This window comes from Hylobates moloch, unplaced genomic scaffold (assembly GCF_009828535.3).
Source record: "Hylobates moloch isolate HMO894 unplaced genomic scaffold, HMol_V3 SCAFFOLD_6, whole genome shotgun sequence".
NCBI lineage: Eukaryota > Metazoa > Chordata > Mammalia > Primates > Hylobatidae > Hylobates > Hylobates moloch.
The window spans coordinates 135855730-135881510 of record NW_026652281.1 but is presented as its reverse complement, the minus strand read 5'-3'; the positions used below and the strand labels follow the sequence as shown (position 1 = coordinate 135881510).

The following is a 25781-nucleotide window of genomic DNA, read 5'->3' as shown; positions in this document are numbered from 1 at the left end:
TAATATGTTTCATTTGGGTCCCTTTGAGATCTAACATTATGTGAGTTTGATCATCAAATGTGATACCATTAGCCTAGAGCAACCTCTAAGTCACTTCTTCCTTTCTCCACTCTTACTAGTATTTATTGAGGACTAACGTATTTGCTCCAATGAGGGTGAATAAGACCTTTCTTTTGCCTCCAGGAAGGTGATCTGCAGACATTGTGTAAGTATTTGCAGCATTATCTCTGTGATATGGACATGGTTATATTCCTGCAGTAATTGGAGGCTAGATGTATCCAATTTTATGGTTTAGTTCTTTATTGATCTTTCTCTGTTACTGTGATCAGATTAGAGTGATTGTATTCTATGCAAAAGATCTGGGGGAAAAGTTTCAGTAGCAATGTATATGGCTGCTATTCCCCTACCCTACTACAGCAAACACAACACAACACATATATCTTAAACTTGAATTTGAACAAATACAGATTTTAGATCAAGATGGGAAATGATTGTGATCCCATTATCACCCATTATTATCATCAAATTAGTACTAGCTTAACCTTACTGAGCATTTACTATATGACATCTATAGCCCTTGGAACTTTATATATATTCTTTTATTTCTCACAATAATCCTTCAAGGTAGATATTATAGTTCTCATTTTACAGATAAGGAGGCAGAGGCTTAGAAAGTTTAAGTGACTTGGTTATGGTCACACAACTGATAAGTGGTAGGGCCCAGACTGGAAACTTTTTTAACCAAGTTCATGTCATAACCAACCTGCTGTGCTGCCTCTAACATTTTGGAGGCTTGCTCAGTTCTGGCATAATTGAGGAGGGGTGTTGGCTAATTAGAGAGTATTTGGAAAAGGGTGAACAGGATGGGAAGGGTTTGTGAATCCTATCTTGAAGGGGTGGATAACTAAAGTAGGTTTATTCTGGAAAAGAGTCCTGGGAAGAGAAGGTGGCCAGTTTCTCTGATTTAAATTATTTTTGGGATGTCTCAGGGAAGAAGGAGATGTAATGCTATCTGAACCCAAGCTCAAAACTGAAGTTTCTGAAGGTAAATGATAGGAGGGAAGAATTCAGTTCTCAGGAAGAGGGCACCTCCTGGCAGAGCTGTCCAGCTCACATGGGAAGGACCACCTCCCAGTGACGGGCTGCTCTCTGTTAGAGATGGAATGATCCTGCCTCTCCTGGAACTGTCTTCGCATCACCTCCCTCCTTGCTCACTGTGCTGCAGCCACACTGGCCTTTGCATTAACTGGAGTGCTTTTCTGGGTTTTGGCATGGCTGGGCTCCTTCTCGCCCTTCAAGTCCCAGCCAATATATCATAATTTCCAAGATCTTCTCTTCTCCCCTTTCTAGCAACCATCACTTTCCATCTGCCATCCATTCTTTTCTAATAGTTGGAGTCAGTAACTGACATTATCTTTTTTAACTTGTGAGTCTTTCACTTGTTTTCTGTCTTTTTTCCCCACTAGAAAGTCAGTTGATGGAGGGAGAGTGCTCTCCTATCTTCTCCACTCCAGCAACCAGAACAGGCATAGAACTACTGGGGCAATCATTTGTCAGGGACACTGGGGAAAGGATCCCTTCTTTGGGTGAAAAGCTACTCTAGACAACTCCAATGTTTCTTCCTCGTTCTTGTAGTCCGTGAGCACCTCATTTTTACAGCAGTTTCCCTTGCCCCTTTGGCTTGGCAGAAAGATAAGGAAGACAAGACTATTTGAGATTTTAAGTAAATCCAGTGCCAGATCTTGGTTAGTTTAGAAACCAGTACTCTCTTCATATCTAAGGTGACTCCCGAGTTAGATTTTTTTTTTTTTTTTTGAGACGGAGTCTTGCTCTGTCGCCCAGGTTGGAGTGCAGTGGCATGATCTCGGCTCACTGCAACCTCCGCCTCCCGGGTTCAGGTGATTCTCCTGCTTCAGCCTCCCTAATAGCTGGTGTGTACCACCACAATCAGCTAATTTTTTGTATTTTTAGTAGAGACGGGGTTCTGCCATGTTGGCCAGGCTGGTCTCAAACGCCTGACCTCAGGTGATCCACCTGCCTCAGTCTCCCAAAATGCTGGAATTACAGGCATGAGCCACCACACCTGGCCCCTGAGTTAGATTCTATTTACCCCCTCAGTTAACTCTGCATCAGCTGCCATTGAGCTTCCGGTTTCTGTATATTTTTATGAGACTTCGGCATCATTTACGTAAAATATGTTTAGAGCACACCAAAGAAAAGGTTTGAGTTATATTAAAGAGACTTTACAGAGCTTGTATTTATTGTTATAAATGATATTCTGCATTTCATGAAAAAAATCAAGATTATGGTCACACAGTATAAAGCTGCAGATGTTTTTTATTAATACAATTTGGTTTTGCAAACATTCTGGCATATGATTTTTTTTTTTTTATAATAAGCTATGATACTCTGCACACACACACACATGGTTTACAGCTAGAGTGTCTTCAGGCTCTTGGTCTATGTTACTTTATTTTGGATTCTCAATTATTTCTTAATCGTAGGTAGCATTTTATCATTTGTTGTTTCAGAATCAAGCAGATATTTATAAGTAAGCTCTATCTCAGGTTCTGAGGATACAGAGACGAACATACATGGTTGTTATCTTCAAGGATCTTACTCTCTCATTGTGGGGAGATTGGTAAGTGGCATTCATGGAGCAATGGGACGGATGTGGTTCTGGAGGAATGTGCCATGGAAAACTGAGGTGCGATGTTCTATGCCTGCCTGGAGGAACTTGGGAAGGCTTCCTAGAGGGAGAGGTAGGAGTTGTGATCATTCTTGAAATATAGGAGATTTTTTAGACCAGGAGTGGGCAGGGGTGAGGACTTATATGGGGGAAGGCTTAAGAGAGCTCAGAGAGTTTAGGGAACATCAAGTGAGTTAGAGTTCCAAACCATAAGCATGAAGGTTACAAACCTTTAATATAAAGGAACGTAAAGGATATATGGGATAGGGGGCAAGAGATTTAGCTGACTGGGTTTTTGGTGCCAAATTGTAAATGGTGGACTTTATACCATGTGACAGTGAGAAGAGATCACATATAATTTGAGTCAATAGCAGTTGTATTTGAGGCTGACCTCTCAGGAAAACAAAAAGTCTTCAAAATCAAAGCCAAGGTCTGTAGAATTCAATCGTTCAAGAATGTGAGTCTAATGAAGGACTGCTGTTCCTGATCAGATGTTCTTGTTGAACAATTTCCAGGTATAATTTTAGGAAAATGATAATCATATTGTAGGTCACTTGTTTTGAATTTTCCTTAAAGCCTAAGTTCACAATATGGTGTCCACTTTGCAAAGGATGCAGTTTCTCAGGGAGGATATAACTTCATTCAGACTTTAAGCAGAGATCGCTTAAAAAATGAGCTTTCTCTCACCCTACTCTTGGACATGGTGTCTTGATGGTAGCATGGGCCAAGTAGAAAACCTGACTGTATCCAATATTAACTTGCTTTGCTGTAGTTGAGTCCTTTTCTCAGACCTGTAGCAGGCACAGTGGGACAAGCATAGTGGCCCGTAGGGGGCTTCTCTGAGACAGCCTTCGTTTGCAGTTACTGCTAGCCCAAGACGGTGACTACTCTGTCATGGGTTTCAATGCATTCTAGAATGGCAGGTGAAGACAGGTTGGATCATGGATATGCAATATGTGCTGCTTGCTTCACTGCAGTTTTTGTTTGTTTGTGTGTTTTTTTGTTTGTTTGTTTGTTTTTTTAATAAACATTGGATGTCCCTGGAACCCAACTTATCAAAACCATTTACACCATTGGGCCACTTTTTGAAGTTTTCCCAGCCTACTTTGGCTGAATCTCAAGTTACCTTGACCTATGCCAACATTTTTTTTCAGATGAAACTATTTTACCCTCCATCTCCAGCAATCTGCCACCTTTGACTCAGAAATTCTTGTCCTAGGTAATTGTTTCAAGGCAATCCTTGCATATTCAGATAAAATTTTACATACAAGGATGTTCACCAAGGGATTATTTATCATAGCAAAAAAATTTGAAAGTAATCAAACATTAGGAGATCATTTGAATGTCTACTGTATATGATGAAATGTTAGGGAGTAAAATAATATTTTGAAGATATGAAATAACATAAAAAAGGATATCTATATATGGTTATTAAATTTGTGTGTACTTGAAGAGATTGAGACAAAATGGAATACAGGTGGCTTTTATTTATCTATGAATTTTGGATTTTAAACACTTTTTTTTTTTTTTACAACAAATCAACCTTTATAAGAAAAAAAATCTAGACACTATTTCAAAATATGCCACTTGGAATTTTAAAGAGGTGTCTCTTTGTAAGATGCCACATAACCAAAGAAAAGGCAAGGTGATGCATCATGGCCAAAACAAGTGGGAATTGCTAAAGTCAAACTAAACTGCTTTGGCCCTGGGATCTTGTTAAGCAGCAGAGAAGCATTAATTGAAGGCAGCATTTGACTAAGCTAATTCCGGACATTTCTCTCAACTCCTGTGCCATTGGTTTCAAGTTGCAGGGAACATTTCTGGCTCAGGCCAATGGAGGGAGTATACATAAACATGGGGTTTATTTTGTCAGGGATGTTCTTGAGAGACTTAATTCTCTACTGATCTTCTTTTGTTCTTTGTGGACATTTATTTACTTTTGAAAATGCCCCTGCAGATCCTCGCTTGAGTGAAAAGGAGATGTGTTCTCATGGCAGGCCTCCATTGCTGATCAGCAAGTCTCTAAAAATTGAGTGTACATTCGGTTACTGCTGTTTTTAACATTCTACTAGGTTGGCTTCATTTCTATAAATGAATGATTTTTCTTCAGATATTTTCACAAATCCCCGTTTGATAGACAGCATTAATGTTTCTCTTCACCTTCCAGTTCCTTTATTTTTTTTAGCCTGCCTTTGAGTAAGATTCTTGATAATGAGAGTTCTTAGCCATCACCTTGAATCCTCCAGGGGACACAGGGGACAAGTGACCAGAAAAGGTCCCAGTTGATTTTACTCATCACCCCTTTAGTGAGTGCATGAGAAGAGAGGAGATTTACAGTTAAGGTCCTAAATCAGTTCTGGCTGTTAAAGCTTTTGTTGAGGATTTAGGGAGGCTAAAGCTAAAACTGAGTGTCATCTTGGAGGTTAATCTACCCACCTCTGGAATGTGTGTCCTGTTCCCTGTGATACTGACATGGCGAAACAGCTGATGGTTAGAGGCCCATGCTCACCCTTGTGCAGGGTGCTGGAGGTGATGTCATGATGGCGATATCAGAGTTCTGAGGCAAAAGGGATTTATGCGCCAAGACACACATGCAACAGAGACACAGGATGTGCCATGGTCTCAGACTGAAAGGGAGAAGGAGCAAAAGAGTCTGAGCCATCAGAAAATGTCACTTGTTTGTCTTACAAAACCTTAAGCAACAGTTCTTAAAATTCAAGCTGACCACGTTGGCTCAGAAAAGCAGGCAGTGAGGGTTTTCTTGTCTTTCTAAAAGCGAAAAGGGTTCAGTGGCACTGAAGAGAATGATGCCAAGATGGCAGCCAAGTCCTATCTCAGTGGAAATCGTGAGAGGTGGCTCCTGTCCACATGGTGGTGGCTTGTCTCTACACTCTGAGTGGGGCCACTTATACCCCAGATCTGCATTCCTATGTCAGAAGCCAGGGTGAGTAGGTGTTCTTCACACATATGTGAATACCTTCCAAATCATGATCAGGTGGCTACAAATAGTGTCATGAACAAGAACACAGATATTGGCTTTAGTCATACCTGGATTTGAATCCAGGGTCCCACAAGTACTAGATTTGTGACCTCAGGCAGATGGACTATTGCTAGTGTCTACCTTAGTAGTTTCTATCTTAGGGTTGTTGTGAGCATTCAATAAGATGATGTTAGTAAAGTGCTTAGCAAATGACCTTGCACAAATAATGATAACCTTAAAAATAAGAATAATTGTAATCATGCTGATAGCATCATTAGTAGGTGCAGAACTAGAAGTTTATTGGCAGTACTGCGGAAGTGTATCCATCAGTACTTGTCTTATTTTTCTGGAGATCTCAAAGTGAAATATTAGACTAATGTTCATTTATTCACCAAATGGTGATATACGAACAAGATTCTACTAAACATTGTGGAGGAAACAGGGTTATATAAAATATGTTCCCTTCACATAGATGGTTATAATCTGGTTGGCCAGATATGAAATGTAAATCCAGATAGACAAAGTACAAGGTACTAAGTGACAAATGAGATATCAACAAAAGCCTTGGGAATTTAGATAATGCTGTTCTGGCCAATGTGATCAAGGTGGATTTGGAGTTGGCTTGAGGAGTGGGCTCGATTACCTTGCAGTAGACGGACAGCTTTCCAGACAGAGGGAAGTGTTTGACCACAGGTTAAGTGAGGGGCAGCTTTGGAGGTACAAGTGAATTAGTTTCAGCCAGAAATAGTCCCAAGTGTAATCAGTGAGGTTCAGCAAAGCCTCAACTCCCTTGACCCCTTCTAGGTGTTCACAGCCAAATGAAGCCATCAGATTCATGCACAGATACCCAAAGTATAAAATGACCTCAGGATTGTAAGAAAGACACTCACAGACTTTGGACACCTCAGTTGTACAGAGAAGCGATATCAACTCCGAATGGGAAAACCTGGGAAGTCTTACGGGGAGAGGGAGAGTCTTAACCAGACCTGGAAGTGGAAGGATAGGGGGTCTTTGGAAGGGAGAGAAAGGCATTACAGACAAAAGGAATGATTGAGCTAAAGCTTGGAGGTCAGAGAGGGCTCTGATTTTCCAGTGAACATGGGCCATATTATATATGAAGTCCACAAAGTGATTCTAATTTGAGTTAAAGACCAATATAAATGCATATCACTTGACTCAAATGGAGGGCAGATAAGAACTCTTACTGGCCCTTTTTTCACATTAACATTGAGATGCGTCTCTTGTATGGAAAATGGAGAGGGGCTGATTTTTCTTTTGGTAGATAAACACGTTGTTGGGTGGCAGTGATTGCGGTGAAAGTCTTTTAGACCACCCATGGATGTCAGGCAGAAGCAGACTGCCTGAGTCCTCTACTCCTAAAGCTCACTGTCTAACAAGCCAAGACAGCTGCCCAGTTTGTTCACTGTCTCCCTGTCACTCACCCGGCCCCACCCCTGACCTCATCAGGAGGGCTTTACCTTCCCTGAAAAGTGAACCAACTACTTCCACACCAAAAGGTCTGTTCAAGCCAAGCCCCTCTTCCTTTCCTCTGAGCCCCCATCTTCTGGAGCAGGCTGCCTTGATGTGAAATACAGAGGCACATTTTAAAAATGTATGTTTCAGAAAAAGGGGAGCAGAAATTCAGCTTCTACTAAATGTTTGTCCCTTAGGCCTTGGTTTCTTTACTTTATACTTTGCTGCTTAAAAGGAGGAGAATGCAGTCTTCAGAGCAAGCCAGTGCCTTCCAGATTTGTTATCTAATGATGACATTGTTATCCAGAGGTGGCTTTATTTTGAAGTGTGTGTGTGCGTGTGTGTGTGTGTGTGTGTGTTTCCCGTTCTTTTGAGCAAGCAGGTATGAAGAAGCAGTACTTGAGAAGGCAGCATGTGTCAGGCGGGTCTGCTGTTCTCTTTGAAGAATTGCCATGTCTCAGCTTCTAAATTTCTTAGGAACCTGAACTAATGCAAGTTTACCACTAGATGCAGCCAGTGAAATGCCAGCGTCATATTACAATTAACAGTAATTCTGGTGGCTGTCATCACTTACTCTGAACAGAGGATCTCCAGCAAAAGCATGACACTGTCACGGCTGCTAATTCAAAGGCATTGTGTGAACTATGACAGACCTTATGGTGCACCTTTTATGCTTATTCAAATGAATAAAGTCTAGTCACTTAAATGGAGGAGAGGGAGAAAAAGTTTTAACACATTTCTGCAGATGAGCCCACGAAGGGTCAACTTGGAAAAAAAAGTTGTGTTAAGGAAAGTAATTAAACAGAGGCAGAGAGATTGAATATTAGTGCTTTTACAGAGTAAATGGGGATAAATTCTGTTAATTATGTGACTTTTTCCAGTACTAATGTGATAATAAAGTACTCTAATTCTGGAGAGGCTTGTCACAATCCCAGCTAAGGCAGTGACCCTTCTACTAGGTGAGACCAAGAAGCAACTTATAAAGCTTTCCAGCAAAAAAAGCAAGAAATCAAAGTTAAATGGATTTTTCCCTCTCTCTCCATTTTTAGTATGGAAAACTGCTACCCAACACCATCATGAAACTCTTGGTGAATGGACTGTCTTACTTGAGGCACGAAAGCACTTACACTTACTTTTTTTTTGCTTAGTTCCTGAGGGAAGAAATGTGAGCAATTCAAAGAGTATAAATAGCCCAGTGCAGGATTCTAGTCCAATGATTAACAGCACCAAAAAGATTATACTTGGAATGTGAGTGAAATTTGGTCTTCAGGACTTCAATCTTACAAACATTTATGTCATTGTGAATGGGTAGGAACTTGTTTTTAGGGGCAACAGAGATAGGAAACTTGATATTTTGCAACATAATAATTGTAGCGGAAGCACAGAGGAGAGAGTTTGGGGAGATTTTGGGGGACAGCCAGAGGAGTGTCCCAGTGCATGTGATATTTGGTGGATGGGATTATGTGTTGTTCAGGTGAGAAGGGATGGGAGAGGTGAAGAGAAAGTTTGCCAGGAGAGAGCCATAGCATTTGCAAAACTACTGAGTTGGCCAAGCAGAAGGGGTGCTGAGGGAATGCAGAAGGATCTAACAGGGTTAGATCTAACAAACACTGTTGGTCTTCACATCAACATAATCTCTGTGGTAGAGAGTAGGAGGCAGAAGATGGCAAAGATAGTTTTGTTCCAGATCACAAAGGAAGGAAGTGATTGCTTCAAGGGCAGAAGAAAGGTTTGTTTTGTTTTTTCTCGTTTTTTTAAAATAGAGAGACATGTTGCCAGATTTTACCATGCAGTATCTAAGGACTGAGGGAAATACGGTAGCTGCCAGTGAAGGCATATTGCTGTACCCTACAGTGGTAAAGGGAACCCAGGTTCTTAGCCCAGTTGCAGTTCTTATGAGCACAAGCTGTCTAGTGAGACTCTGCATTCAAATCTTGTCTATACCTGCCATGAGCTATCTGTTGGCAGGCAAGTTACTTAATCTCCCTGTGATTCAGCTGGTTTCTTACCTGGAGCCCTGGGACAGAAATGGAGGCAGGGTGAGTGGATGGGAGAGCTTAGGGTTGCTGTGAGGACTAAAAACATGTACTAAATGTAGTATAAACATTAGCTATGCTTAACTCATTATTATTTTTCTAAAGCTTAGCACTTGGTAAAGTATTCAGTTAGGCTACTTTGGAGCAATCTTTCCCTCTAAAAGAAACAACCATCATCAAAAGGAAATTGGTATTCTGAGTCATCTTGGCTAAGAATCACCACACCACTAGAGTGTGTAGGCAAACTTGCTTCCATAATTCAAGGAAAAATACATAAAATCCCATATTCTCCCAGGCTGTGCACTTTGAGAACAATTTATCATCATTATCTTTGTTAAGAGAAGAGCCTTCCATATCAAAAATAACACTCAAAACACTCTCAGAGTTCAGGGAATGGTTTTGGAAGTAGACTCATTGAGAGGGAACGCATACTAGGTTCAAGCAGACCCACTGCTCTCTCACCACACCTCTTGGCTTAAATTGGGGTGCAGAATTGTGTCAGGTTTCTCTCAGAGGCCCCTCTCTGACATCTGGTAGCCATCAGCAGAAGAACCCCAGAGAGAGGGATGTAAAACTCAGAGAAGAATTAGTGATCTCTATTGTAGCCTGCTATACCTGCCGGTAGCTTCTTCTCTTCTTAACTTTGAAGACTCTCTACTTTGTTTTAATAAACGATTGTTTTATGACTGTTTTTATTTATATCCTCCACATTGTGTGGCTCTTCCTGCCATACTTAAGAATCTAGCCTGGAGTCAACTGAGAAAGACATTGAAGAACAAGTGTGTGTTTGGAGCAGGGCAGGGGGTGTCCCACCATGGTCTCATTTCAGCAGGTGGGTCCTTAAGTATTGCTGGGGCAGGATTTGTTTTCATGTGTTACACTACAGATGACCAGAGGTGCTGGGGAGAAAGTCCTGATGCATAGTCACTATTATGAGTTAGAAAATTCAGAAAGTTGAGAATTCATCAGGCGTTCATTTACTTACTTACTCATTCACTTAGCAAATATTTGACTGCCAGATGCCAAGCACTATAATAGGATCTGGGTATGACGGTGATGGGGAATGAGAGGGGGACCACTGAGGTAGGATACAGGAACATATTCCTGGGGAGATGACATCTCAGAGGCCTGAAGGCTGGGAGAGAACTAGGGCCAGATCCCTCCGGGACCCAGGGTGGGGAAGAGCTTGGCATGTCTGTGGATGTGAAAAGTAGCCGCCATGGCTAGGGTGCTCACAAATGGGAACCAGAGGCTGCCACTAATCAGCTGGGTGACCCTGGCCATGCCAACTGACTTCTTGGAGCTTCAGTAGACTCATCTGTCAAATGGAAGTGACTTTATTCACTCCCTGTCACATACTTCAAGACTTTTTGTGAGGATCAATTAAAGAAAAGTTAGAAATGATTTTTTAAAGTGATGCACAGTTTAAAAGGTATAGCCTGTTTTTAAAAATCATTATTGATTTAGTGGAAAATTATTGCCTATAGAATTTAGCATAAGTTTGAATACCTGTTTTCGATACAAGGAAGTTTATCCCCATTAATACCAGAAGCTGGCTCTTATCACGTGGTTTTACTTTTAACTCGGTGCAGAGGAAATCAGTGAGTTCTTTTTTTTTTGAGACAGAGTCTCGCTCTGTTGCCCAGGCCGGAGTGCAGTGGTGTGATCTCGGCTCACTGCAAGCTCCGCCTCCCGGGTTCACGCCATTCTCCTGCCTCAGCCTCCCGAGTAGCTGGGACTACAGGCACCTGCCACCACACCTGGCTAATTTTTTGTATTTTTAGTAAAGATGGGGTTTCACTGTGTTAGCCAGGATGGTCTCAATCTCCTGACCTCGTGATCTGCCTGCATCGGCCTCCCAAAGTGCTGGGATTACAGGCGTGAGCCACCGCGCCTGGCGGAAATCAGTGAGTTCTATGCTAAGATTTTGCTCTCTGTTATGAACAATATATTCTGGGCCCAGATCCTGGTTCTTTCATTTATGTGTGACCTTGTGTTCTTTTACTAATTCCCCTCACCTCAGTACATTCATCTGTAGATGGGAATATAGTAGGCCCTAACAAAGAGGTGGTGGTAAGAATTCATTGGAATGATTGTGTAAATGCCCAGTGCCTGGCATGTGCTGATCAAAATGGGAGCTCTTTATGTGAAAATGGGAGTGATTCCCATGCCAACAAGGCCTGGCCAGATTCAAGTGTCCTCCCATTAAATGTAGGAAGGGAAAAAACTTGCTTGTGCTGGGTTTGATGGCGTCTTCTTTCATACAGAGAGTTCCAAATTGCTGACTTTTGAGGCCACAGACTCTTTAGAAGCAGGGAGGAAGGCACAGAGTCAGTTGTTTTGTTTCCTGCATGGTTAATTGGTTGTAAAATGCTACTAAAACTTACTGCTTCTGATTAAATTAAGTGCCCTGGGAAATCCAGCTGTGAACAGGTGGGTATTGGAGGTTTTCCCTGTGTCTCTATTCACTGTCTGTGGACAGCCTCATGCTGGTAAATATGCACTGCCTTCACTTTTGCTTCTGGGACCAGATGCTTTTCCCAACTTCTCCCTTCACCCAACCCATCAGCTACCAAAGGTCTGGGAGAAAATCAAGCTTGACTACATCTGAATTTCAAGTGACGCGATCCTTAAAAATAACAAAACAAACAAAACACGCCATTGCTTCAAAAGCAAGAACTACGTTTGGTTTTTAATGAGAGGAGTCCCATTTAGTGGAGCCACAGGGGTCCTTGTTTTGTTATTGTTTTTATTTTAAAATGGGCACAAAGTGGCCCTGCCCTAGTCTTGCAGACAAATGACTTGCTGCCACTTTGGTTATTACAGTTTAGGGCAGGAGATGCAAACTGCATCCCTCTACCAGATTTGTTGCGTCTGGCCCTTCTGTTGTTTGGAAGATTGGCAAATTTCACACTTAACAATATGTATTTCCAGCTTCTCTTCAAATAGGAGAGTCTGACAACACTGTACCCATATTGCCCTGTGGAGTCAGTCGGCTGGAGAAGAGTCAAGCTGTCCCTGAAGACAAGACATTGACTCTTGAGTTCTGATAATTCCCAGTACTCTCTGTGGTTTTACATGCAGCCTAGTTCACCCATTGATTGACCTTCCTGGGCTCTGCAGGGTCTGAGTTTGAGACTCTGAATTTAAAAGCTTCTATCATTTTGAAAGTTAATAGCAATTCTGTATGAGAAATAAAAAATATATACATAAATGTATGTGTATGTGAGTGTGTGTGCATGTGATAGACTTAAGAATATTGAAGTTCTGGAGCCTAAAAGTTACCAGCACTCTATTGAATATTCTCTCTCTTACATTTTTGAGACTGTCTTGTCTCCTGCCACCTTCTAAGCACATCTCCTTCCCCACTTCTCCTTATCTTTCTTGGAGGGCATTGTATGATGTAAGCTCGTCCTACCTTCCCTCTTCCCTACCTAAGAAAACTCACTTTTCCAGTGATCTCTACAAGGTGGAATATGAGTGGATTATATTCTATTATAGATTCATCCCAAATGTATTGAATTTTCCAGCAACCCCAGCTACACATCCTTTTGGGTTCAACTCTCGTAAATGGAAATTGCATCTCTTTTTTTTAAAGCCACCCAAACAAAAGTCCTGAGACTAGCTCAGATAGAGCCTGATTGGCTTGACTTGGGTCACATGCCAGTCTCTAAAGCAGTTACATAGTTGGGGGTTATGATGTTCTGACTGGCCAGGCCTAGATCACAAGTGCCGCTTTGGTCCAAGTGTGGAATGAGTTTATGCTGCTGAAATGTAAAGACTCTTGAGTGAGGGTGAAGATGTTCTCTAAAAAGAGAATAGCAGACTATTATCAAAACAGAATAAAAAGGATTCTGGCAGTCAATTCAGACTCCTTCCGTCATCTGAAGCCTCTGGACCCATTCCACAGGAAAACAAGTATACAAAAGTTTGCATACAATGTTGGAGTGATCACGAACACCATGTAGACCATCCACTGAGTGCAGGTTAAGAATATCTGGATTAGATCATTTCTTATCCCATTCCAGCATTCTTTGTTTTAGTAAATGATCAACCAATTTTGTGATAAAATGAAAGCTTTTTTCAGAATTATGTTTCCAGTGTTTCGGGTTTAAACTGAAGCTGTTCAAAAGTGACACGTGGGGAGGGCAAGCGAGTGACCTGTGAGCTACAAAGCACCCTCAGAAAGTCTAAATGCTGTCATTGTTCGTCTCTGATACTGCTTTAGTTTCATTTTCCATCAGCATCCTTATGATATCATGAGAAATAGTGCTTAATAAAGTGTCAGACTCTATTTTGCATTATGATTTCAAAATGATAAATTTCTTCTTATATTTTTATGGACTAGAACACACAGGCTTATTGGATCGTCCATAATATAGACTAGAATAATTTGGAGCACAAGAGATTATTGTCAGTGCTCTGTGGGCATGATGCTCACTGGTCATTTTTATTTGTAGACTGGTCGTGAGCTTTAAATCCAAATTAAGGAGTCACTTGTTTTTATCTGAGCTCAGCTTGTGTGGCATATTGGGATGCAGAGTTTTTTTTTCAATGAAATCCATTGCTCAAATTAAATTCATTATCCCCAGTGATGTGTGAGGCCAGGGGATGGCAGGCAACACATGAAGATGTTGAGATTGGGTCAAGGGAGGGTATGCTGGGAAAAGTGAACAGACAGATGCGGTGAATATTAAAAGGGTAGTGATTATTTAAAATAGTTTCAAAATACTTTTCATCCTTAGCAAGATTCTGTGTTTTTTTTCCCCCTCCCCTGCCTTGGGGAATAGCTTTTTCAGCTGATCCTTTTTGTCTATATGTACTTTTTTTTTTTTTTTGGTTGAAAAGTGAGTTTATTTATTTTCCTTGAAGCACAAAGTTTCCAAATATCAGCTTTCTACTGCAAACAGGAACCCCTTCCCTCCCCTCCCCTCCCCCTCCTCCCCACCCTTTCCCTCCCCTCTCCTCCCCACCCTTTCCCTCCCCTCCCCTCTCCACCCTTCCCTCCCCACCCTTCCCCACCTTCGCCTCCCCTTCCCCTCCCTTCCCCTACCCTCCCCTACCCTTCTCTTCCCTCTCTTCCCCCCCGCTTCTCACCCCTCCACACCCTTCACCTCACCTCTTCTCCCTTTCCCTTCTTCCCTTCCCTTCCCTTCTTCCCTTCCCTTCCCTTCTTCCCTTCCCTTCCCTTCCTTTCTATTCCCTTCCCTTCTCTCCTTCCCTTTCCTTCCCTTTCCTTCCCTTCCTTTCTCTTCCCTTCTTTTCTTCCCTTCCCTTCCATTTTCTTCCCTTCCTTTTTTCCCTTCCCTTCCTTTCTCTTCCCTTCCTTTCTCTTCCCTTCTTTTCTTCCCTTCCCTTCCATTTTCTTCCCTTCCTTTTTTCCCTTCCCTTCCTTTCTCTTCCCTTCCTTTCTACCCTTCCCTTCCCTTGACTTCTCCTCCCTGCTTCACTTCCCTTCCTCCCCTCCCCTTTCCTTCCTTTCCTTTCTTCTCTTCCCTTCCCTTCCCTTTCCTTCTTCCCTTTCTTGACAGAGTCTCCCTGTGTCACTCAGTCTTGGCTCATTGCAACCTCCACCTCCTGGGTTCAAGTGATTCTCCTGCCTCAGCCTCCCGAGTAGCTGAGATTACAGGTGTGCACCACCACACCTGGCTAATTTTTGTATTTTTAGTAGAGACAGTGTTTCACCATGTTGGCCAGGCTGGTCTCAAACTCCTGACCTCAGGTGATCTGCCTGCCTCCCAAATTGCTGGGATTATGGGCATGAGCCATTATGTCTGGCTAGGAACCTTTTTCTTTCCCTGCAGCTTGTGCTGGGATAAGAGAGGATGGGTGGGGAAATTTTATTTTTATTTCTACTCAGCAGTGTTTTGACTTGTGTTTTTGAGACGGAGTCTCTCTCTGTCACCTAGACTGGCACCATCTCAGCTCACTGCAACTTCTGCCTCCCAGGTTCAAGTGATTCTCTTGCCTCAGCCTCCAGAATAGCTGGGATTTCAGGTGCCTGCCACCACGCCTGGTTAATTTTTTAGTTTTTAGTGGAGACAAGGTTTCACCATGTTGGTCAGGCTGGTCTCAAACTCTTGACCTCAAGCAATCCATGCGCCTCAGCCTCCCAAAGTGCTGAGATGACAGGTGTGAATCACCGCGCCTGGCCCTACTTAAGTTTTTTTGTTTTTTTTTTTTTTCGAGACGGAGTCTCGCTCTGTCGCCTAGGCTGGAGTGCAGTGGCACAATCCTGGCTCACTGCAAGCTCTGCCTCCTGGGTTCACGCCATTCTCCTGCCTCAGCCTCTCCGAGTAGCTGGGACTACAGGCGCCCGCCACCACGCCCGGCTAATTTTTTTGTATTTTTAGTAGAGACGGGGTTTCACCATGGTCTCGATCTCCCGACCTCGTGATCCGCCCGCCTTGGCCTCCCAAAGTGCTGGGATTACAAGCGTGAGCCACCGCGCCTGGCCCCTACTTAAGTTTTTATGCTGAATTTCAATTGCACATGATGAGATGCCCAGGCAATTCACAATTTCTGGTATATAGCTCCATGATTTCACTTATCACATAGTATTGGTATTATTGTTAATTTTAAGAATCAACTAGCTATCAATTCTCAAGCTTTAGTGTGCATCAAAATTCTTCAAATGCCCCTCTGGTCCAAGTGGACTCATCCCACAGGAAAGAGTATGTACAGAAATTTGCATACAGTTCCTACTTTCTCTCTGCCAGGGCAAGTTTCTCAAGGCTGATGAAGACAGCCTGAGAACTGTACTTCGATGAACTTTCACAAGGGAAGGGACTGGGTTTTCTTTTGTATGCCTTCTGTTTGGTGCAAAGTATGTGCTTAGTAAATACTTATTGAATAAGGACAGACTGAATGAATAAATAGAACCTAAGGAAATAGGCTGAATGAAGAAATAGTAAATCATTAAGAGTTTTAACTAAGGGTTTCAACAAAAGTCAACAGAATGGTCTGTAGAATTTTGGAGAAGGAACTAAACAGACTTTAGTTACATGGCCTTTTACTCCTTTGGTTTACACTTGAATGATGGGAAAACAATGGCAGGTTTAACTTGGAGATAAAAATTTCTCAACATCAAATTTAAAATATTAAGTAGGAAGTTAAGGACACCAGTGGTGTGGAGCCTTCCCAGTTGATACTCATGTATGAATTATGCAATATGAAACTAATAAATGATGTACATTTTACAGAGTGTGAGATGGATAGCTCTTAAGTGTTCACATTTGAGTTAAAAGGTAAATCTTAGAGCATAGAGACTTTGAGAAAGCCACTCATAATCTTTAGTTACTAATTTATTCCTTGTAGAATGGAGCCAACGTCCCTAGGTTCTGTGCTGAATGATATTCACTTCAAGTTTTACAATGCAGTTGTTTGTTATTTCATTAAGGTAGTGCCTATTCATAGAAAATTCAGAAAATATAGAAGAAAGAAATAATCTTTATGCTATAATTCAAAGCTAACTGCCATTAATATTTGCAGCTTGTTTAAGTCAGCTGTGTATTCAGTGTTTTGCATGTACAGCTGTGCAAGATGCTGTCGGGAATGGAAAGGCACTATCAGAAGTCCATGGTGTCATGGAGGGGCAGACCATTATATAAGCAACTGCAGGCCTTGCAGTGAAGACCAAGTGTGACAAGTGCTGTAACAGAGTGTAGGTGGCAGGGATTAATTCTAGCTCCGGGTATCTGGGAAGGTTTCATGAGCTCAGTACATTTATACCGCACCTGGAGGGATAAGTGGGATGATGGGAAGCTGAGATGGTGTGGGAGTGAGGGAGGCATTTCAGATCCAGGGAGGCAGCCTATGGTGAAGGCAGGAAAGAGATTTCATGTTCGAAGCACAGGATGTAGCTCGGTGTGACTTAGCAAAGAATGCTGAAAAGTGAAGAGTAGGAGAGCACTTTATTGGCATTATTAGGGACTTTGAAAGATTCACTGATCTAGACCCTGCCAGAACACCCACAACTGATTAATATTTTAAAAGTATTCAATCTTCCTTGGCAATTACTCGAATACTCTATCATCCTAAGAGTCAAAAGTTTTCCTGGGAATTTGAATGTAAAGAGTTGTCTTCTTTTTTATTTTTCTTTTGGAGAAAAACTTGAACCAAAGTTATGGTGCTCTTAGTAAAATTGGTATTGAATGAGAAGAATCACTACATATTGGACTCTCTGGAAAGTCTGTTGGTTGAGTAAGTGAATGAATGTGTGACAACGAACATTTGTACTTTCTGAAGTCTTGAAAAGAATCATAAGTTGAGCATCCAGGCAGAACTGTATGCCTCAGTTACTGTGGACTTGAACTTCTTGATCTGTCTCTGACATCTGTCACCTCCACAGGGGAAGTTAATATCAAAACCCTCTGAGTCCTTAGAAGGGAAAAGTGAAATTCTAACATGAGATTCTAAATGAATCTGCTTTAAAATGCTAAACACATATGTACTGAACAAGGAGATATTAACCGCCTTTCATTTTCAACCCCTGGCTTTCTGTCTGCATGAAAGACATACAAAAGTAGTGACTGGTGACAACCATAACTACATATAGTATAACTTAATCCTTATGATGATGTTCATTGACTCTTCCCAAGAAACCCAGATTACATTGGTTTTGTTTTGGCCACTGTTCTCCATATTTGGGTTGGTTCTGTTACCAGATCACCCACTGGTCTTTCATTATGGTTAAAATGCATTTGAGGGATCACAAATAGGGTGAAAGTGGTTGGGAGCAAACTCAAAAAATATTAAAATTTATAATTGGCTATAATCTAGTGAAAGTGTTGGCATTTCTAGTGAAATGATTATGCTGGCTTCAGTTGTAATTTTGAATGAATCTGGTGATGATAATAAGAATATAACCAGGTATGGTCTATGATCCCATGATATATATATATAACATGTAAAGAATATAGTTTAATGGATGTGGGCTTTGGAGTCAAACTACCTACGTTCAGATCTCAGCTCCACTTGTTACTAGATGGGAAACCTTGGGCAAATTACCTTACCTCTTGGTAGCATTATCTATAAAATGAGAAAAGAAGTAGAATCTCATAGGACTGTTGTACAGAGTAAATAAATTAATACATACAAAGCACTCAGGACAGGGCCTTACACATGGTGTAGTGCTTGTGTTTGCTGTAGTAACTGCTAAGCTGGGGAGCTGAGGCTCCTCCTGCCTCATTTTTTATGCTTGGCTTTGTGGAGTGGGTTGCTGTTACTGAAGCAAAGTTGCCACCTGCCTGTGCATCCTTTTCAGCCTGGGGAAAGATTTGCACCAGTAACCCAGAAGTGCAAGACCTGATACCTTTGCTCAAAACCTGTCCGTAGGTCTGCAGGAACTCTGTGGCCATGATTCGCAGTAGAAATTGGGTTCCTTGTAATGGAAACAGTTTAAAACAAATGTGTCCTCAGTCTGTCCCCAGTTCCAAGAAGGACAGACGGACACTTGGTTTTGTGATCTGCCTCATTCCTGCCACATTTCAAATCATTAGGATGACTTCAAATGTTTGCCCAGGGTCAGAGTTTGCACCTTAATATGTTTTGGCAAGAAACACTTGGCATTTGAGTAATCTGTGTAAAAGAGCATCCCTGAGGATAAACATCTTCTCTACCATACATGAACTTAGAATTCTTTCTCTCTTAAATTTCCAGTCAGACCTTGCTAGGGGAGTAAGTTGGGCCAGATAGCCAGAACTCAGTGTTAAGCTACAGCCCCCTTGCTCTAACCTGCCTTCTCTGTGTCATTTCTAAGAAATCGTAATTTTTTCTTTCCCCATTGGCCACTGGTTAGTTGTCCTGTCCTCTACCTATTCACTGTCTCAAGCCTTTTTCCTGCCTTTCATATTTGACTTCTAGTATGAGGAGACCTATGTGGAGTGGGTCCTTTTCCTTAAAACTATTTTTAAATTCTTTCATTGGCTGCTGTGCTATGACAACACCATTTTGTTTTTTTTAAATTCTTGCCACTAATGATGCCCTTCCCTCAAGGGCATACTCTGAGCTCTGAGGTAATGAATGCTTTTCGGGTTGATCATGTTCATCCCTTCAGGCTGAGAACACTTTCCAGAAATGCCCAAGATCTAAAGGACCTTGGCCAGTGGAAAAGGTAAACTTCTTGAAGTCAGTGGCCAAGAATAGGGGCAGCCACATGCTTTTCCCCTGGGATCCCCAAGATAGTGCCACAACTCGGTACCATTCCACCCTCCACTGTGGGGAGAGAGGAGAGAATTTGCTTCATCTGTGCAGAATTCCCTCCAGGATCTTATTCCTCCCCTTTCTGCCCACCCCACCTCTCAAACAGAATGATTGGTGCTTAAGTCAAAGAGGGTCTCTCTCAGGAATGCATGTTAGTATCAGAAAAGGAGAGGAAGTCAGCCCTGCGGTGAGCAACCTTTACCCTTACATGGGTTCAGCCTCTTCAGCCTGCCCTTGTGGCATCCTGGGATTTTGGCAGCCTTATGGGTATCAGATTTTCACATGGATGAACTGTACTCTACAACTACTTCTGTGTGCTAGGAACGAAAATGCTTTCTTTGACATTGAAAATAGAGTTTTCTCCTTCTCACTGTTTTGGCCTGCTCTGTTGCAAGAGAGATCCATTTTTCAGGGCTATGAGACTCTTGTTTACCTCTTCTCAGAGCTCTGTGTCTTTGAAGGCTACCAGGAGGTAGTGACAACATTTCAGATAAAGCCCCTGGCAGCTCAGGTGGGCTGGGTAGGGATAGATGCTTTTTGTTTCAATATTTTCAATTTGGGAGAGAATTGTTAGACTCTTAGAAAGACTTCCTTGGCTATTTCTGGGCAGTAGGCTTGGTCATGGAGGCAAGAGGTTCTGCATTTCTTTTCCAAAGCAAAGGTGATGGTGCTGTCTATAGAAACAACTTTTCCAAAGAGGTCCTTTTAATCATGAGGCATTTTGCTGTCTACCCTCCAGTGTGTGTGGGGTGGGAGCAGCTTGAACTTCACACAGAAGGGACCCCACAGTTGTTTCCACACAGCTGTTTCCTGCATTGGGCCAGAGCAAGTCTCCGTGTCCTGAATATCTTCGGGAAGGATCATCTGCCACATAACCATCTGCAGGCATAAGTCAAGAGGAACTTTCGAGGAGCCTTAAGATTGCAAATGGAGGTTTTATGTCTCAGTTTAGGTGTGCCTTGATGCTTTTCCTGTCCAGCATGGACATTATGAGAGCAGCTGCAAGAATCCAAACGTGATTTTTCAGAATTTGGGTTAGGGGAGGTAAAAACTCAACCTGCTCAGCCCAGATCGATTGCAATGCTTTGCATAATAATGCCTCACAAGCTGTTGCCTAATGGGCAGTTTTACTGTGTGTGCCCTTCACTTCTGACTAGCTGGAGTCCTCCACGATTTAAGGCACTACTCCTTTCCTTTATGTGTCTTAGCCTTTGGGTAAAGCTGCTGTAGTCATTATTATCTTTCTTTGGTGGTTATTTCTTCTTCTTCTTCATTTTTTTCTTTTTTAGGTCATTCAGTGAAACCTATAGTTCTCATTGGGTACATAAGTCTTTCCTTCTTTTCTTGACCTTAACATTTAAAGAGTGAAGAATACTTTTTGTATCTGAAAATCTCAACATCTCTGAGTGCTAGGCAGTAAGCAGTTGCCAGGGATAAATGATGAAGAAACGAATTATCACTTCCTCTATGGCAGGTACTATTTCAACACTCCACGTATGTTAACTCATTTAATTCTCTTAACTCTTTAAAGTAGGTTCCGATGTTCCTCCCATCTTACAGATGAGAAGATTGAGGCACAGAGAGGTTAAATAATTTGTCTAAAGTCACCCAATTAATTAAGGAGTAAAGCTAAAATTATGGTGAAAGCTGCACAGTGATCCTAGGAGAGAGGTACTATTATTCTCATGTTTTAATGAGGCCACTGAGGTTCAGAGAATTGTTGAAATTCACCCAGGCTTGTCTTAGCTCCAATGCAAGCTCTTGCCCAGTATTCTCTACTGCTGTCTTTACTGTAAAAACACCCTTATTTCTATCCCTTGGAGACCCTAGACTCCATTTAGTTGAGCAAGTATTTACTGAAAACCCACTGGGTTCTAGGTCTTATGCCAGGCACTATGCATGCAGGGATGATTTTTTAAAAATTTTATATCCTCATGTAGGTGAGTCAGATCCTGCTGACTAATTGAATTAATTTTCCTTTTGGGGGAGTCCAGAGGTGACTTTTGGTCTTGAGTATTGTGCTGGTTAAAAGGAAGCTACTCAAACTAGATACTAGTATCTGTTGCTTGGCAAAAGGTGATACAGGTATGTCATTGAATAAGCAATTTTGTTCTACAAATGTTTGTGTTGGGTTCAGTTAGTTCCATGATGGGCTAATGTCCTACACTGGCCTGATCGATGAACCCAGATACAACTTTCAATAGGATGTCACTTTTGGTTTTATGACTGTCACTTCCTCATTTGAGATAGTAAACTAAACAGTTTCAGAGCACAGGCATTCAGCTCTTACAGGATTGGCTTGAGAAGCTAATATTATGTTGGGAAAATCACATAACTAGACATCAGGACATGCGGATTATAGTTCCAGCTCTGATATTCATTATTAACTATGTGAATATTGTCACGTCTTCTGTTACCTCATTTTTCTCATAGGCAAAATGAGGAGGTTAGACTAAGTGATGGTTAAGATCACTTATAAAATCCTAGAGTTCATGGAAAACACATACCATGACTAGTCCTTTTGGTCAATTTACAAGATTGGTTGTTGGCTAGATAAATCCCTTAATTTTGTTGTCTTTGTTTTCTTGCCTTTCAAATGGCTTTGATAATTCCTGGTGCACCTAATTTATAGAAATTCCATGAGGATTTAGTGAGATATTGGGAATATAAGTGCTCTGAATAATTAACACATTGCATGAACACAAGATGATATTATTTGTACTGAAAGTTAACAGAAATATGTCGAGTTTATCGTGACCTCCTTCCCTCCCCCCTCAAAAAAAAAAAAAAAAGATTTGAGTTAAAAAGGAGTTTGATCCTGATCAGGCTGTTTCCTGGAGTTTATGGAACTCCTTGGAACTCTACAGGGTCAATAGGGGCTTTGTCCTGCTGTGGGTCAGTTTCCCACAGTTGGGGTAAGGCTGCCACACTTTTTCTCCTGACAACACTTTATCAAACACACCCGCCTCACAAAATGCAGCAATTCATTAGACAAAAGTGAGGTTTTGAGTTACAATAACCTCTGCTTTGTTAAAAGCCCCCTCGGAATCTGAAATCTTCTCCGTAGGCCAGCAGATGTGCACGTGTCCCCCGGTTTACAAAGGCCTTATAAACTTAGCCTGATAAGTCATCCCCCAAATTCGTGTGCCATGTCTGTCTCTCAGTGGGGATATTTTTAACTCCTCCTTCTAACTCCTCTCAGTTCCTTTAAGGAAGTGTAATCCGAAAGGGTCAGGCACTTGGCTTTTACTTAGGGGAAAACTTTGAAAGAATTTCTGAGGCTCCCTCTGGGGTAGGGCTGGCTTTCCCCAAAAGAACTGACCCTTCAGAGCGTCTTTGCCACATAAGGGCTTGTGTGAGGCCTCAGGCACCAGTTGACGGCCGTGTCTTCCCCACGACAGATGGTCAAGCTTTCAATTTCAGCAAGTGATCCACTGTTGAAGGGGCAGGCGGGGGACTCTGCCAGCATGCCAAGTGACAGGCCAGCTTAGGGTAACAGGGATCTGGTGTGTGCCCGGCATAGCTTTTGTGCTAACGATGGGCTGCTGACAGGCGCCCTGCCCTAGCTCATCTTTGAGGCAGAAGATCCCCTGCTCCCTTGATTCTGTTTCTCCCTGGCATAGCTGGTGTCCTGTTTGCCTGTCTTTCAAAATTCATTTTGGCACCAGATGGACCCCCTCATGGTGGCTAGCAGTTGTCTGACTTGAAGAAGCCAGAGGGTGTGCTGACAGCTCCTTCTAGCACAACCTGAATCTGGCTGTCGGGTCTGGGCTCAAATGGCTTAAACACACACAGGCGGCAAATATTACCAACCCTGGGGAAGCAAGCAGGGGGGCCCTTTTAAGGGAGAATGGCAATGATGTCTACTTCCATAATGTTCATGTTGCTGTTGTGGAAATCATGATACTAATAATTATTCTTAGTAGTTCGATTAGTCTTATTTACTCTTATTAGCAAAATTGCTGTTACAGTACAATTGCTATCAATAGTACAATTAGTATTAACATCATTACTGCACTACTTCTGTCATTACTAAAACTACTACATCATGGTGGTTAAGAGTACAGTCTCTGGAGCTACACTGTCTGAATTTGAATTCTAGATTCACACTTCATAGCTTTGGACAAGTTATTTCACTTCTCTGAATCTCAGTTTCCTCATCTATAAAATGGAATTAATAGCAGAGGTTACTTAGGAGGATTGTATGAGAAAACGGATTTGTTCTTAGCATTGAACTGAGCACAAGGTAAGCACTCAATACACGGAAGCCATTCTTACGATGACTGCCACCATCAGCATACCTACCATGTATCTGTTACTATGCCTTATCTCAATTTTCACAGTTTCCCTATACAGTAATGCCTGTTATTATACCAGTTTATAGATAAGGAAAGTGTGGTGCAGAGAAGTTCAGCTCCTTATCCAAAGTCACACAGGTAGTACCTGTCAGAGTCAGGATATGAATCTCATTATTCTGGGTGTTTCTAATGGCTGTGGCCTTTCACTATATCACACCCACTCTTGTTGTCAGTTTAGTGGTAATCAGCCCTCTCCTGGGGCTTGAAGTAGCTTTGAAATATGCCCTTCTAACTGACTGTTCTTGAAAGCAGCGGCCAGTTTTCATGTCTTCAGTGTCTATGGATATAGTATTGAACCCTAGCAAGATTCGAGGATCACAACTATCAGCTCCACTGTATTAAATGGTTTCTGAAAGCCATGTGTGATCAGCAGGGCTACCCAGCACTTGCCTTCTGGGAGCTCAGTCCAACAAGACAGTGCAAAGGCACTTAGGATTTGCGCCACTCCCTTAACCCCCCTTCCTTTACCAAATCTATCATATCGAAAGTGGGCAAGAGTCAGTGACTGGCTGATTGTCCTGTGCAAGGACAGTGTGGGTCTTGGTACCGGGAAAGGAGAGCTCAAAATCGGATTTTGTTTCACACAGCTGGGCTTCAGTGGTGTTCTGTAAGCCATTTGTCTTGGATGAAAGGTTGATCAACTTTGGCTTCTGTGGAGAGAATCTGGAAGTAGCGGCAAGTGATTATTTAGAGGCCTGCTTTCATTGATGGGCAGTCAAATGTTGTGCGGTGTTAACAAGTCATTTTAGGAAGATGTTTGCATTTTTAAATGTTACTCTTTTGATTGAAAAGGCCATTGTTTGTCTCTAAAGAATGATTCCCACAACATACTCCCATCTTGGCAGATTCTAAGAGACCAAGGAGGAGAGGGATGCATCTGGGACTTCTCTCAGTTTCATATTCAGAAATTGGCTGAACTTTGTATGTCTTTGTGCAGTGCTGTTGTTATAGAGGATCCAAGTGTTACATGATTGACAGACATTGCAGTCAGAGCCAAATTCAGAATGAGGCATCATAGGGCAATAGTTCTTCATAATCTATTTGTGTCGAGGTGGGGATTTTACTCCAGTGTGGACTTGAAGTGGAAGAAAGGGGAAGAGAATTGAATTACAACAAGAATTCAGTTGACCAGCATTTTAATGCATTTTGATATTTTTAGGAAAGATTTGAGCCTGAAATCCACAGGAACATCACATCTAGGCCTAATAGTAAAAGAGATTGCAAAACTTAGGTATCTTTGGAAATACTTCTTTTCCCAAACCTGGGCAGGTAGAGGGTTTAATTACAGGTGGCCGACATGAATGCCTGAATATGACACTTTCAGTAGCTGCTGCTTTTCCATGATAGACTTTAACAACTGTGATGGTTACATAAGAAATAACTCAGAAAGTTATAGAGTGACCATATAATTTATCACCCATACCAAGACATTTTTGAGAGTTAAAGTAGGTACTATTAATACATACACCAGTACAGCTGGTATAAACTAGGATTTTTCTTGGCAAATTGGGACCTTTGGTCACCTTAGCAAGTAAAACCCATGAATCTCACTGTAGAACCAATTCAGAAACCAACGTGGCAGTGAGGCAGGAAAATCTTTATTCAGTCACAGCTAGCTCTTGTCTACAGCAGACAGTTTAAGAAAAACATTCAGGAGGTATTTGAGAAGTCAAAGGAGTTTAGTTAGTTTGTGAATTTTACTTATTTCTCATGGGTACTACTAATTAAAACATTTTACTTGAGAGGCTAAGATAAAAAGTGTTTACCAAATCCTTGTATTCATCCAGCATGTATTTGCCAGTTCATCATCTGTGAGTTTATAGGGCTTAAATTGCATGTTGTTGTTGGGGACCATGAGTAATTCTCAGACAATTATATCCAATTGGAACCTATCTTAAATTATGATGAAAGCCTTCCCTCTGTATGAGTGAAAATACTTCCTTGGGGCATAATTCTTCTGTGAGATCTGTTGGCGGTACCAAGAGTGTTTGTGTCATAAGGAAGGTCCAGCGTGGATACAAAACAAAGGCTAAGGCCACAAA

The 25781-nt window shown here is 41.8% G+C and overlaps 1 protein-coding gene across 6 annotated transcripts in view; it reads left to right on the top strand.

Moving 5' to 3' along the window:
- The window catches only part of EBF1 (EBF transcription factor 1), a 403345-nt gene that overhangs the window by 231654 nt on the left and 145910 nt on the right, over positions 1-25781 (top strand). The gene's annotated exons all lie outside the window — the stretch shown is intronic.